Raw genomic sequence first — 14,884 nt, forward strand, 5'->3', positions numbered from 1 at the left:
CAACAGAAATTGCTGGCCCACATGACTGCTCAGTTCACGACGATGATGCAACAGCAAGCAGTGCCACCATCCAATCGGCCTCCACAATTTCCACCACCTGTGTCTCAGCAAGCAACAGACAACTCCACTGCTAGGGTAATGAAGAGGCTCAAGAAACTTCAGCCTCCCACTTTTTCCAAGATCGGCTCAGAGGCGATGGAACCAGAGAGATGGATTAGTGCTTTGGAAAAAGCCTTCCCCATTAGACTGTACTGATGCCCAGAAGTTGATATACGTAGGGTACCAGTTGTAGAATGAGGCTGAAGCATGGTGGAAGTCGACGCAACCAAATTTGGAGGCGACTCAAGGAAGTCTTCTTTAAGAATTATTTTTCCAAGAGTTTCAGAGACGAGAAGGAAGCTGAATTCTCTGCACTCGTACAAGGATCGAAGATCGTGTTGGATTACCAGCAGCAGTTTGAGGATTTATTCCATTTCATATCAGAGCATATGAAGGGAGAATCTAGTAAGATGAAGAAATTTGAAAAGGGGCTCCAGCCTGAGGTCGGGTCCATCCTGTCAGTCATGGATATTCAGACCTATGCACAGATGGTTGATAAGGCTAAGACTATAGAAGATAGACTGAAGGAGGAGACCACAGTGTCATCGGGGCTAGGTAAGAGGCCTAATGCCTTCCAAAATTTAGAATGGCCCAACAAGACCTTCCGAGGATCTATCTTAAGCCCTAGCCTGACACAATACCGTGGGCTTGAAATGGGTCAAGTTTGTCAACCCATTCGCCCAACATTCGAACAGTGTACACAGTATTATCGCCATGCCTCGAGCCAATCCACTCTACCACTTTGCCAGGTGTCGAGTCAAGAAGGCATGACTTCTTCTAAGCCTAACTTTTCTGCACCTGCCTATCCGCTTGCTGGACCCAGCTATTGCTATACATGTAAACTACCTGGACACATGTCTAGAGATTGTCTTTGTCGGAGATTTTGTCCACCACGATGGGATCCACCTACTATGCTTGCATATGTTTTATCTTGTTTTAGGTTAATTATAAACCCAATTCTTTTGCATGCATGCTTAAACCCAACCATAGGACCTAATCCTAGATCTAGGTTAAACTATTGTTGACCCTTGTCACCTTTAATGTTTGAATTAAAGCATTTTCAGACCAAACATCAAATTGCATGTTTGATTTGATGATGAGAACTCAATTCCATACATGCAAGTTGATGAGCACATTTATGTGTGAAATCTTAGGGCATAAAGCATGCATTTTACCACATTGAACAGAGTTACTCGGGTATTTTTCTGAATTTTTCAGGTTGTAGGTCATTTTATGCTATTTTGGGCTATCGGGAGCTATATCTCCTAATTTACACGTAAAGTCACCATATTTTGTTCCATGGCTGTAAAGAGAACTAAATTTTGAGCAAGATGGATGTGATGCAATAAAAGAATACATTCGTTTAGGCCATCCTGCAAGTGATTATTCTTTTTGGACCAGGAAAGAATAATGGGCTAGAAATGAGCTCGAATGCAAGCCCAGGCCAGTCTGTGTTTTTTCAAGGGTATTTTTGACATCAAAGAAGATGATTTTGATCAAGGATTGAGATTTCATCAAGCACAAGGCCCCTTTTGCATTTTTTATTGCTTGAAGAGAGAGAATAGTTGCCAACTGCACATGGGGCCCCACCTTCCATGTTTTTCTTAAGCACCCCATGGTCCACCTTTTTTTGAAGGGTAGAATGGAAATTAATTAATTCTTGAAGAAAGGAATCCAAATCATCACACACTCTCTCTCTCTCCATCGAATTTTCAAGGGCACTATGGGGATTTGACTATTGATGAATATTTTATGGGAAATATTCTCTCGTCCTTGGAAAGTTGAAAGTCAAAGATTGGGATAGCCTTGTTCACATTACTTAGAGAATACAGCTGCAAGAAAAAGGAAACACAAGAGTCAAATTGAAAAGCTCTCAATTTAGAAATAGTAGGTGTATTCAGCTAGGAACTTTGATGTAAAAGGGAGTAAGGATCAAAATCCACCATTGAGAGGGCTTCTCCACACTCCATAGTGTTTCCTTTTAGACCAATACATGAGGACTAGTTCAAGCTATGAATGGATCACTGTTAGACTAATAAACTCCCATTGGTGTATTCGTATGGAGGAATAGGCCCATTAAAAGGGTTAAAGAAAAACAATTGGAGGTCTTGTTTTTTAACGATCGATGGCCGCAATGCTGGATGCAAAAGTGAGTGATAGAGATGATAGAGCATTTTTTAATGGTAAAGGATCTAAAAGTGATCCATAGACACATGATTCCGATCTTGTGACGTGAAGTTGACAGATGGATTTGATTTTTTAAAAGGAAACCTTCTACAAGGATGTCTTGGATACATTATCATATATATATATTTTTTAATTGTAAACATTTTGTTTTATTATTTTTTGTTTTGGATTGAAATGAAAAAACTTCTTGTATATGTAATTAAATTATATATATTAGGGCTGCAACAGGGTCGGGTTGGGCCGGGCTTTATAGAACCCTAGCCCAACCCTAAGTCCCCTTAGCTGGGCCCAGGCCCGACCCGACCCTGACTCAGGGCCAGAAAAATCCAACCCTGACCCACCCTCAGGGTCGGGCCGGGCTGACCCTGATTGGCCCTGATCATGGGGAAGGGGAAAGAAATGCATGGGCTGGAATGGGCCAGGGAGAACATTATCAAATTTACATAAAATAACACTATAATAAAAAGTATTATATCACTTATTGTCGTCATATATAATATATTATATAAAAAAATATAGGTGACATTTAAAGTTTATAATGAATATATTATATCAATATATATTTTGACTTAAATCAGGGTCGGGGCGGGCCAGGCCAAGCTTAGCTTGAAGCCTCAAACCTAACCCGACCCGACCCTGACTCAGGGTCAGAAATTTCCAGCCCTAACCCGCCCTCAGGGCCAAATATCTCAACCCATACCCTATTCGGGCTCAGGGCGGGTTTGGGCCGATAGGGCCAAACTTGCACCCCTAAGATTATATACTCTCATACATGGAAGAGGGGGAAAAAAAGGCCAAAAAAAAAAAAAAATTGGAGACAAAAACAAGTTTAATGGTAGTGAACAAATTTTAAATAGTAGTGAAGCCAACTAATAGATACATGGCAACTAAACAGTTATTCAAAGTGATTTTGGATGAATCCCACTGACAGACTCAGGGTAATCAAATAATTATTTAGAGTAATTTTGGATGAATCAAACTGACAGACTCAGAGTAACCAAACAATTTTTCAAGAAGATTCAGTTCACAGAATCAGGGTAACCAAACAGTTAATCTATTAGGAATACGATTCAACAGGAAGTCACTTTATGAAATTATGTCCACTATCGATACATGCATCTACAGATTTATGCAACCAAATGCAACCTAAAGGATCTGTAAGTGTGAACATAGATATATATATATATATATATATATATATATTATATCACAGGTTGAGCCCAAACACATGGGGCGGGGCGGGCCAATCATTTTGACCATTCAGGGGGGCGGGGTGGTCATTTCACCCACCCCCATGCACCTAGTGCAGATAACATTTCCTCTAGTTTTATCACATGAAATTTATGTTGAGTATCTATGAGGGCCATATAACTCTTTCCAATTCATGTCTTGTTCATTTTAATTTGTACTAGTGATTTATGATTTGAGTAGTTGTTGTAGTCAGGTTCTCAATTCATCAGGGGTTAAGGATCGAACCATTAATAGATTACGATATATAGACTGAACTGCAACCAAGCATAGTAGAATCTATGAAGATCAGACCTCTTAATACAAAAACTTGCCTAACTGCCTCTAATCTGATATGTAAATATCATGCAATAACCATGCGGATGAAAGATTCACCATTCAAAATTTGAAATCCATCTAGGTGGAATGAATTTTTCTCTTGCTGTCCTCAAAACAAATCTCGAGCGTGAGTGCAAGAAAAACTATTGGGGAGGAATGTCGAAAAACTTGAAATTCTGATTCTAGAATTTTTAGCCCAATCATGGATTGGGTTGAGCCCCATAGGACTGGGTCTATGTTGTGATATCTCAGACCTACCTCAGGCTGGGCTGGGTCTTAATTGAGCTAAGGGACCTAGGGTTGGCATGTTGTTTTAAAAAATGGGCCCAGCCCTAAACAATTGCACCCCTACATACTCTAATGATGAAGTATCTTAATTTTATTCTTCTTATTCGCCATTTTACCAAAAAATGCCTAATAGCTAATAACGTCGTCTCAACTCCCAAGTGATCATATCAGTACGAAAATAATGAGGCCTAGGAAAACTTTGTTTGTGTTATCTTGTTGGGCCCCTGGTGATGGGTAGACAGTTTTCTGGGTTTGTTGATTAATTATGTATCCCACACAAGGTGTTATATCAATGTATTGGATGAGCTTGAGATATTAAAATGCATGACCCAAGAACGGACAAAGGACTCTCTCTCTCTTTCTCTCCTTATGTGAAACAATCCTAAGGCTTGGCCGCCGTCAAAATACAACGATGATCATACCTTCTTGCTACTGCTATGCCTATTTTTTTATCTCTTTATGAATTAAAGGTTTGGAGGCCAGATGGTTTCTTGCACGAAACCTCTTTTGATCGTTGTCATCGGCGAGTTCCTGGTTTTGGAGGCCAGATGGTTTCTTGCACGAAACCTCTTTTGATCGCTGTCATCGGCGAGTTCCTGGTTTCTCATATGGTTTCTACCCATCTCTGCCATTTGTGCCTGTGTTTCTGCACCGCTTGTGCGTGTCATTTCTCCGCCGTTTGTGCGTGCCTCTTCTCTGCCATAGGTGCGTGTACTACTTCTCTTCTCCTTCTCTGCTCCATTCACCATGATCCTTGGAATCGTTGGTGATGATACCGACGATGCCGATGACAATGACGATGAACCCACCCCTTTCTTCACGGTTCATCACCGCCTCGCCTTTTTTGTTTTCTTTGTTTGTCTATTTGCAGGTGTTGCTGACCCTGGTGCTGGTGGCACTGAGTTTATCGTCGACTCAGAAACTCCAGCCGTCGTTCAACCTTCACTGTACCTCTCCTATCGCCGGCCGAATCTCCACTCACCGATCCAGCAGATCCTTGCAGATCTGTTAGAAAGTAGGTTGTGGCAACATTTCAGATTGGTTTTTTAACTGTCTATTGAAGCTCCACTCGTCAATCCAGTAGAACTCTATCTTTCTAGCAAGTCTATTTGAAAGTAGACTGTGGCAGCATGTCGGCACACGTGGGAAGTCTGGTGTTTTTGGTCTGTTAGGCACGTATGGGTCCCCCTCTATTGGCACATATGTGCATGCGCTTATCTTTAGCTCTGTTTACAACTTTTTCTCTAGGGATATGATTGTAATTCATCCCCTACTCTGAATGACCCAGTCAATGGCATGCGAGACCGGGTCAATTTCCACTCCTTGATTTTAGATACCGTATATCCATACCTCGTGTTTATCATGCTCTCTATCTATCTTATGTGTTTTGTTTCCCTTCGTTTGGCGTTGGACGCACATGAATGAATAGCCTTCTTTTCTATCAAAAAAAAAACTCTCAAGTGATCCATTAACACTAACAAAGAAAAAAAACATTTTCCCCAGGTGGCGATGGGTGTGACGAGTAATACAAGGCTGTAATTCATACAGAGCAGAAAAGACCAAGGCCCATGAGAAGCACGGAACCACTTGGGGAAGGGGATTGTAAGAGAAAATGGAAGGTAGTTGGATTACTAACCGCAAAAGAAAAATTTTTTAAGTCAATTATTGAAAATAAATAATAATAAAGTCGGTCAGTCAAAAGGAGGGAGGAAAACTCAGTTACTCAAATCCATTGTGGTCCCACTCCAATAAAACCAGAGCATGGAAGAATGCTAAAAGTCATTGAAAATAATAATAAAAAGGAAAATCAAAACAAATCTGACTTTCCACAATGAAATCTTGCACCCATTATTAAGTTATGAATGATCAAAAGAAAATAAAAGAAAAACCAATTTGAGTCAATTTGAAACAGGGTGTGAAATGTGAATCCAATTGATGGTCTCAGTCAGGTCGTCAAGACTCAAAGACTTCAAGAGTCGGGGCGGGGGGTCCTTAAAACCATGGTTTATGGTCTGAGTCGAGTCGTCTCAAGAGTTAGGGGGCGGGGTCCTTAAAACCATGGGGTTTACGTTTGTATAGGGCGTTTCAAATGGATCACGTACAACCGTTATAAATTAAGGATCCAGAGCCGTAACTTAGAACCCATCTGGCCACCCACCCACCAAGTCCCCGACTCCCAAATCAGTTTTGTCTTCTGCACTTTGCAAGGCGAAACCATGTTTATTAATGCACCATCATCATCATCATCAGCATCATCCTCATCCCTCTATCTCCTCCTCCTATTGGTCTTCCTTTTGGCCATGTCCATTGCTGCTCCTCCTCCTTCTTCTTCTTCTTCATTCAGAGTAGTTGCTCCCCCTTCCATTAATAATTATGGTTTTGATCATCAACGAGAAGTAATGGAGGCTCTCCTTTAATGGAAGTCCAGCCTTATTCTTCTTCCTCATAACAATTCCCGTCCACTACTCCCTTCATGGACACTACAGATGATCCCAAACGAAAGCAGCAACAACAACAATCCATGCAAGTGGGATGGAATTACTTGCAATGAGGCAACTGGAGTCATCACCATAATAAATCTCTCGAGTATGGACTTGCAAGCTACGCTCCATGACTTTAACTTCTCATCCTTCCCTAACCTCCTCCGTCTTGATCTCTGTTAGCATATTAGCATTCCATTAACCATAGAGGTTTAGGGATTACCTGAACTGAATGGAATCGCAACAGAAGGGACGATCGAAGGTGGCTTGTAGTTACGAGCACGACGTGATCTCTACAGGCTTCTCCACAGAGAACTCCACACCACAAAACCCTAGGCAATATGGAAACCCTAGGAAACACAGAACTTGAAAGAGAGGGAGAGATTTAATTGAATTCATTCTAAGGTTTAAGCCTAATACTTATTTATAGACAAAACCCTGGGCGCCCCTCTCACTTGGTCGACTTCCACTAGAGGTCTAGACCGAATAGAAAAGGGGAGGGGTTGGTCATTTAAGTGACTGACCTCTCCTGAGCTCGGGTCTCGTGCGGCCAGCCCCTTGTGGGCGCACTAATTGGGCCCAGCCCATTTACGTTTACATCTCCCACTCACCCACACAGGGCGCATAATTTTAATTATGCATTCAAGTTTCTCTCATTCCGCGTTATCCTCCATACAAGTAATGGGGCGTGCGACCTGCCGAGATGGTACAAGGTAGGAGTACTATATCAAACTTCCATCTAGCCAACATAGTACATCACTCTCAAAAGTCTCAAAATACCCCAAACGATCCACTTACACCCGATCTAACATTCTCGATCCCTCATGATGAGCAGTGTTAATCCTTGGTATGTAATGTACTCATAACTACGTCGATCACAAATACGACACGTCGCCCGGGCAATGAGCCACATAACAAAGGTGTAACGTCCAATAGTTTTTCCTGAGCCCCTCATGTCAATCCAAATATCCCCAATAGCTTTCCTAATCGCTTCCCGCTGGACTGCAACATCCATGGTCCTAAGGAGAACGTCAAAGTAGCATCATTGGGTGTCTTTTTCATGACATCATCTCAAGATAATAAGGGTATTGTGGGATTAATATAATCCAGGTGGCTCACATAGTGACGAAGCAGGGATCCATTCAGTCACTCTCACAATCGATCGATATAAGCACATGCAGTATGATGTGCATGCTATGGCATAACTCCCACTAGGGTGGGCATGTCACTCATAATAAATAATTTCCATACAGATCTTAGTCTAGTCGCTACTTTAAGCGCCTAACCTAAGTCTCTAGCGCAATCACCCTCATGGTTTCTGCCTAGAACCTCACATCTGGCTTCTAACAGGCTACTTGGAAGTGTGGTGTCTTCAAAGTTGGACGAAGTAAAGGCCTCATCTTAGCTCTAACTAAGGCAACATAGAGCACACATGCTCATGGGCTTATCTCGCTCGCTACACCCCAGCGCCGAGGCGAATCACCCATGTGAGTGGGTTAATTCTAAGCCTGGTGACATCTTATAAACAATGAATGTATACACATAAGATTACTCAAACAAATATATGTTCATCAATAAATGTAAGAGAAATACAGATAAATGTCCATCACAAACAAAGTGTTCTCAAAACAAATACATATCAGATCCGCCTGAGTCCCAAGTTCCTAACGTGAACTAAGAAAACATCTCTGGCAATGGGCTTAGTCAATGGGTCAACCAACATATTTCCAGTGGAGATATGCTGCAGAACCACTTCACCTTGCGCTACCATGTCTCGAACGTAGTGATACCGTATATCAATGTGCTTGGCTCTACCATGGAACTTGGGGTCCTTCGTAAATGCAAGCGCTGCCGTGCTGTCACAGTGTATAAGCACAGCATCGTCTGAGTGAGCAAAAATGCTAAGTCTCTGCAAGAACCTCCTGAACCAAACGGCCTCCTGTATGTTGCCAAACATGCGACGTACTCCGACTCTATCGTGGATAGGGCGATGCAGGTCTGTTTCTTGCTACTCCAAGTGACAGCCCCGCCTCCCAGGACAAACGCATACCACGAAGTGGACTTGCGTTCGTCTCTATCACTAGCCCAATCAGCATCACTGTAGTCTCGCAGTCTCAAGTCTGAACCACTGACGGTGAGCAAGAGGTTTGCAGTGCCACATAGGTTTCAAAGTATCTTCTTTATTGCTTGCCAATGAGCTGGCCCTGGGTTACTCAAGTAACGGATCACCATGCCAACGACAAAGGAAATATCTGGACGCGTGCACATTAACGCATACATCAGACTGCCTACTGCCGCTGCATAGGGTATTTTGGACATTTGGTTTCTCTCTTCATCACTCTTAGGCATTGGTTTAGGCTCAAAGTGCATGCCTTATCCATTAAAGTGTCAATGGGCTTTGAGTTGCTCATATGGAACCGCTCCAGGACTTTCTTTGTGTAAGTCTCTTGAGACAAACTAAGAAGTCTCCTAGTGCGATCCCTCACAATCTTCACGCCCAACACAAAGTTGGCCTCACCTATGTCCTTTATCTCAAAATTAGAGGACAGCCACTCTTTAGTGGCAACAATCATTTCAATGACATTCCCAGCCAGTAAGATGTCGTCAACATACAGTGATAGGATAAGAAACTCTACCTTGGACCGTTTAACATACACACAGTGGTCCTCTTCAATCATGTCAAAACCCGTAGTGGTAATGGCATAGTAAAATCTAATGTACCACTGCCTGGACGATTGTTTAAGGCCATAGATGGAAAGTTTGAGACGGCATACTTTACGCATATGTCCCTTCTTCTCAAAGCCCACGGGCTAAGCCATAAAGATCTCCTCATCCAGTTCTCCATTGAGAAAAGTAGTTTTAACTTCCATTTGGTAGAGCTCCAAATCCAACTTTGCGACAATGGCTAGAATGAGGCGTATTGAGGCCATTCTCAACACAGGGGAGAACGCCTCATCATAGTCTACACCCTCCTTTTGAGTATATCCCTTCGCCATAAGACGTGCCTTATACTTATCAATTGATCCATCTGCCTTTCGCTTAACCTTTAGGACCCACTTGTTTCTGATGGCCTTGCGCTCAGGTGAAAGATCAACTAATTCCCAAACTTGGTTCTTACTCATAGAACTCAACTCATCTTCCATAGCAGCTTGCCATATTTCCTTAGCTGGAGAAGGGAGCGCCTCGCTCACTGAGACTAGGTCATCCTCAATCTCAAAATGACGTCGGGGAACATGTCCACGTGCACTCTTAAGTGCAGAGGGTTCTTGACCTGCGGGTTGTGCGCTTTCATTAGGTAGCGCACTCTCACTGGGTTGATGATCACTCTAACCTTCTCTGGCGATCTTATGATGAGTGTTTAATTCCTCACCCTCCCCAAGATTAGGTGAGACGCTTTCATTAGTCTCTATCTCAAAGAGATCAAGGTCTCTGCTAGCGTCACTAACGCTAGGGAAATCGATCTCTAACAAATCCACATCGCGGGACTCACTCTCTGTCATTCCTCCATCTTGATGTTCACCGTACACTACATAGCCTTTTGAGGTATCAAAATATCTTATAAAGATACTCTTTCTAGCTCTAGGGCCAAGTTTCCCAAACTTATGGGAGGTACTATGAACATATCCTACACATCCCCATAGTCGCATATGCCCCAAAGTGGGCTTTGCGCCTTTCCACAATTCATAGGGAGTGGAGGGAACTGACTGTGATATTGGGACGTAGGCAGCGGTCAACATAGCATCCCCCCAAAAGGATATTGGGAGGTTGGCCTGCGCCATCATCGATCTAACCATATCTAAAAGCATCCTATTCCTCCGCTCTGCAATACCATTTTAATGTCGAGTGTGGGGAATAGTCAGTTGCCTAGTGATTCCTTTTTCCTCACACATCTTTTTAAATTAATCGGATAGATACTTGTGTCCTCGGTCAGTGCACAGAGTTTTTAACCTCTTGCCTTGCTGATTCTCAACCTCTGCTACAAAGCGTTTGAAATAATCTAATGCTTTGTAGCGGTGAACGATTAGATACACATAACCATATCACGAATAATCATCGTAAAAGGTGAGAAAATACGAAGCACCATGACGTGTCTTCATGTTCATTGGTCCGCAGATGTCTGAATGGACAAGCTCTAGGGTCTGGGTTGCCCGTTTAGCCTTTCTAAAAGGCTTCTAGTGGGTCTTACCTGCTAAACAGGCCTCACATGTCGATAGGTTGACTTTAGGGAGTGAGCCAAGAAGGCCGTCTCTATTTAGCCGTCCCATCCTATCTCGACCTATATGTCCTAATCTAGTATGCGAAGTAATTGAATCTAGAGTAGTATTAGAATCAACTACAAAAGATGAAGAGGAAATAATAGGAATTATCAAATCTAATTTAATAAAATCATTCTCAAGCCTACAATGTCCAAAACTACTACCATCCAATTGTACTTCAAAAGAGTCACCATAAAAAATAAATGAATGTCCTAAAATTAATAATGCAGTAACTAAAAGTAGATTATGCTGGATTTCTGGTGCATATAGCACATCATGAAATAGCAAGATGTGCCCAGTGCGCAAGGTGAGCTGGTAGGTACCAACTCCTCGAACTGCTTCACTAGTGCCATTCCCCATGTATATACTTTAGGCGCCATCCGGAATCTTTCTATAATCTACTAACCCTCCTCAATCTCGCGCTATGTGTCTTGTTTCTCCTGTATCCACAATCCAATCAGATTGGGTTTGGGCAATCAAAACATGTGTACATATAAAAGTACAAGGAGAGAGAGGCAAAAATGGAACCTGCTTTGCTTCAGTACAGTCACGAGCGAAGTGCCCCATCTTCTGGTAGTTATAGCACTTGACCTTGGTGATATCTTTCTTTCCACCTCGCTTGCCACGTCGGCGCTTAGTGGTCTTTCGCCCAGTTGATGTAGTTTTCTGAGCTTGATCTTGATTCCCAGTGGTCCTTTGTCTCTTGTGCTACCCCGCTTGGGCAACAAGGGCATGTGATTGGGTCACCTCTAGGCGCTCCGCCTCTAGTTCCACATGAGCGGCAATGTCATTAAATGTCTTGACAATGTCGTTAAGTATCAAAACTATCTTCATCTGTCCCCAAGAATCAGGCAACGTTCTGATGATGACCTGTACTTACTGCTCATCGGTAAGGTGTACCCTAGCATCAGCCAATTTTTGGATCATGTCTTTCACAACCTTGAGGTATTCAACCACAGTGTGCTTGGGGTCCTTATGGTACATCTCAAACTTCAAAGTCATGGACCTAAGTCTGGTCGTGGATGTACCGCCATAGTCGAGCCTTACCTGGTCCCATATGGACTTGGCAGTCTCGTACTTCTCACACTGGCCAATAAGATCATCGTGCATCGTGCTTAACATAAGAAAGCGCGCACTACAATCTCTCTTAAACCAATTGTTGTAAGCCTCTTTTTCTTGATGGTGACGGGCGGTAGTACCCACTTGGGGTGGGACCATCTTAGTGGTCACGAGGTCTAGGTAATCTTGCTCATTAAGCAACAACTTGGCCTTTCAGTGCCACATGTCATAGTTGGTGCCATCCAACTTGTTGCCTTGGTTAAGGTCAGCAACAACACTTTTTAAGGTCATCACTACAATGTACAAGGGAGGACATTAAGTATACATCCATAAATCCATAAATTTGTTCAAGAAATCCTAATTAAAATTAATGGTACCCTTCCCCACACGGTGAGACAAAAAACTTCGCTAAACTGGTAATCAAATCTCACAATGTGTGGGTCTGGGGACGTATAACTTTAACTGAAATCGAACAAATGTAGGAGAAAACAAGAATCTCCTAATCACAGTTTACTGCATCATACACATGGGTACGCAAAGGACTCACACAAGAGACCCAAATCTGGTACTTGAAGTGATATGGCGAGTCAGTACGGGGTTGCGATACACAGTGCAGTAGCTCCCATTACATGGCTTCTCAAAAAATATTAAAATTACAACCGGCTCTTTACATTCAAGATCCTAGTACAAACTATCAGCAAACACTACACTTTGTATCACTTCTAGGCACCAACTCTAACGTACATCTATCCAAATAAACACGTCACTTGACAAGTACCAAATCCATCCCATGAAGATATAAAAATAGCAAAACACATGGTGTGCATGGGATGGGGTGTTTGACAGCGGTACCCTAATGGCAGCGTCAAACAGGTCTGTACCGTAATGGGGAGAATCACATGTTTCTTTATTAACAAAGTGGCCTTGGGCGATCTCCAATACACATGGGAAAAATATGGGACGATTTGGGGCAACACCCGATCTCCCATTTTTCTCCCATGGATCTCATAAAATGATTTCTCACTAATGGGGGGTGCACATGAAATAAATAAAATACCCCCAAAAATGAGAAACCCTACAGGGAAGATCCCCAAAAATTTGTTGGGGGCCACAAGAGCAAATCACCAATACATGATATTCTAAACATACATGATTTATTCAATAAAGAAACGACATAAATAACCATATCATTGACAAACCCCAATGCATGTATAACAAAACAAAGCTTATGCATATAGTTGTAACTAGCCAAAACCATATCACATATATTTTGTTATAACCAAAAAACCCAAAATCATGCATATATTTCCATTATACCAATCATATATGCAATCTGATTTATAACAAAAATAAAAAAACAAACCATATAAAACAGTAAGTTTTTTTTCTTTTTTTTTTTTTTCTTCTTCTTTTTATTATCCATGGGCAGGCCACCTTGCGGCTGCCAAAGATTGCCCCTTTTTTTTTTTTAAACATTAAAAAACAAAAAAAAGTTCACTATGGGCAGGCCACCATGCGGCTGCCAAAGATTGCCATTAAAAACAATAACAAGGTTCACCATTGGTAGGCCACTATGCGGCTGCCAAACATTGCCCTTTTTTTTTTGTTTTTTTTAAATCATGTTGGATTCATTTTTTTTTCCTTCTTTTTTTTCCTCTTCCTCTTCACTTATTGCAGCAGCCGTGCTTGGCCACTGGCGAGCAAGGCTACTGCCCCCTTTTATCGTTTTTTTTTTTTTTTATAAACAATCTACTGTCAGGGAACGTTTACAGTGCCAAGCACGGCCGCTACCCACAAGGTTTTTTTTTTTTTAAGAAAAAAAACAGCCTTGCTTCAGCGCACCTTGCACATGACAGCAACAGCAGCCACGCGCTGCTGCCGCGCTGTGCACTAAGGCCCCTGCCAAGGAGGGTCGATCGATAGCCGAAGGGTAAGAGAAAAAAACTACGAACAACAAGCCCTAATCGGCTCTGATACCACTATTAGCATATTAGCATTCCATTAACCACAGACTTTTAGGGATTACCTGAACCGAATGGAATCGCAGCGGAAGGGACGATCGAAGGCGGCTTGCAGTTACGAGCACAACGCGATCTCTACATGCTTCTCCACAGAGAACTCCAAACCACAAAACCCTAGGCAATGATGGAAACCCTAGGAAACGCAGAACTTGAAAGAGAGGGAGAGATCTAATTGAATTCATTCTAGGGTTTAAGCCTAATATTTATTTATAGACAAAACCCAGGGCGCCTCTCTCACTTGGTCGACTTCCACTACAGGTCTAGACCGAATAGTAAAGGGGAGGGGTTGGTCACTTAAGTGACTGACCTTTTCTGAGCTCGGGTCTCGGGCGGCCAGCCCTTTGTGGGCGCACTAATTGGGCCCAGCCCATTTACGTTTACAATCTCCATAACAATTCACTCTCTGCTCCCATCCCTCCCACCATTGCCAACCTTTACCAACTCACCCACCTCTTTCTCTACAAAAACAATTTCAATGGCTCCATCCCTACTGCTTTAGCTACTCTGAACAACCTGATTGTTCTAGATCTCGGTCACAATCAACTTTCTGGTTCGATCCCTTCCACCATTGGAGGCTTGAACAATCTTCTTCAGTTGTATCTGAACTCGACCCAATTAATTGGATCAATTCCCATGGGGATAGGAAACTTGAACAATCTCACTTATTTGTGGTTGTTGGACAATCAGATATCAGGATCCATCCCACTTGAACTTGGGATGTTGCATTCTCTTTTGCAGCTTGATTTGTCAATCAACAACTTGATAGGTTCAATACCTACTTCTTTTGGAAATTTGAGCAAGCTAAGATTTTTATTCCTCTATGGGAATTCCCTCTCCGGTTCCATTCCTATGGAAATTGGAAACCTGACCAATCTCTCTGTACTACAATTGCCGGGTAATTTTCTGACAGGTTCACTCCCTCCAGAAA

The sequence above is a fragment of the Telopea speciosissima genome, chromosome 7, assembly GCF_018873765.1.
Source record: "Telopea speciosissima isolate NSW1024214 ecotype Mountain lineage chromosome 7, Tspe_v1, whole genome shotgun sequence".
Lineage (NCBI taxonomy): Eukaryota > Viridiplantae > Streptophyta > Magnoliopsida > Proteales > Proteaceae > Telopea > Telopea speciosissima.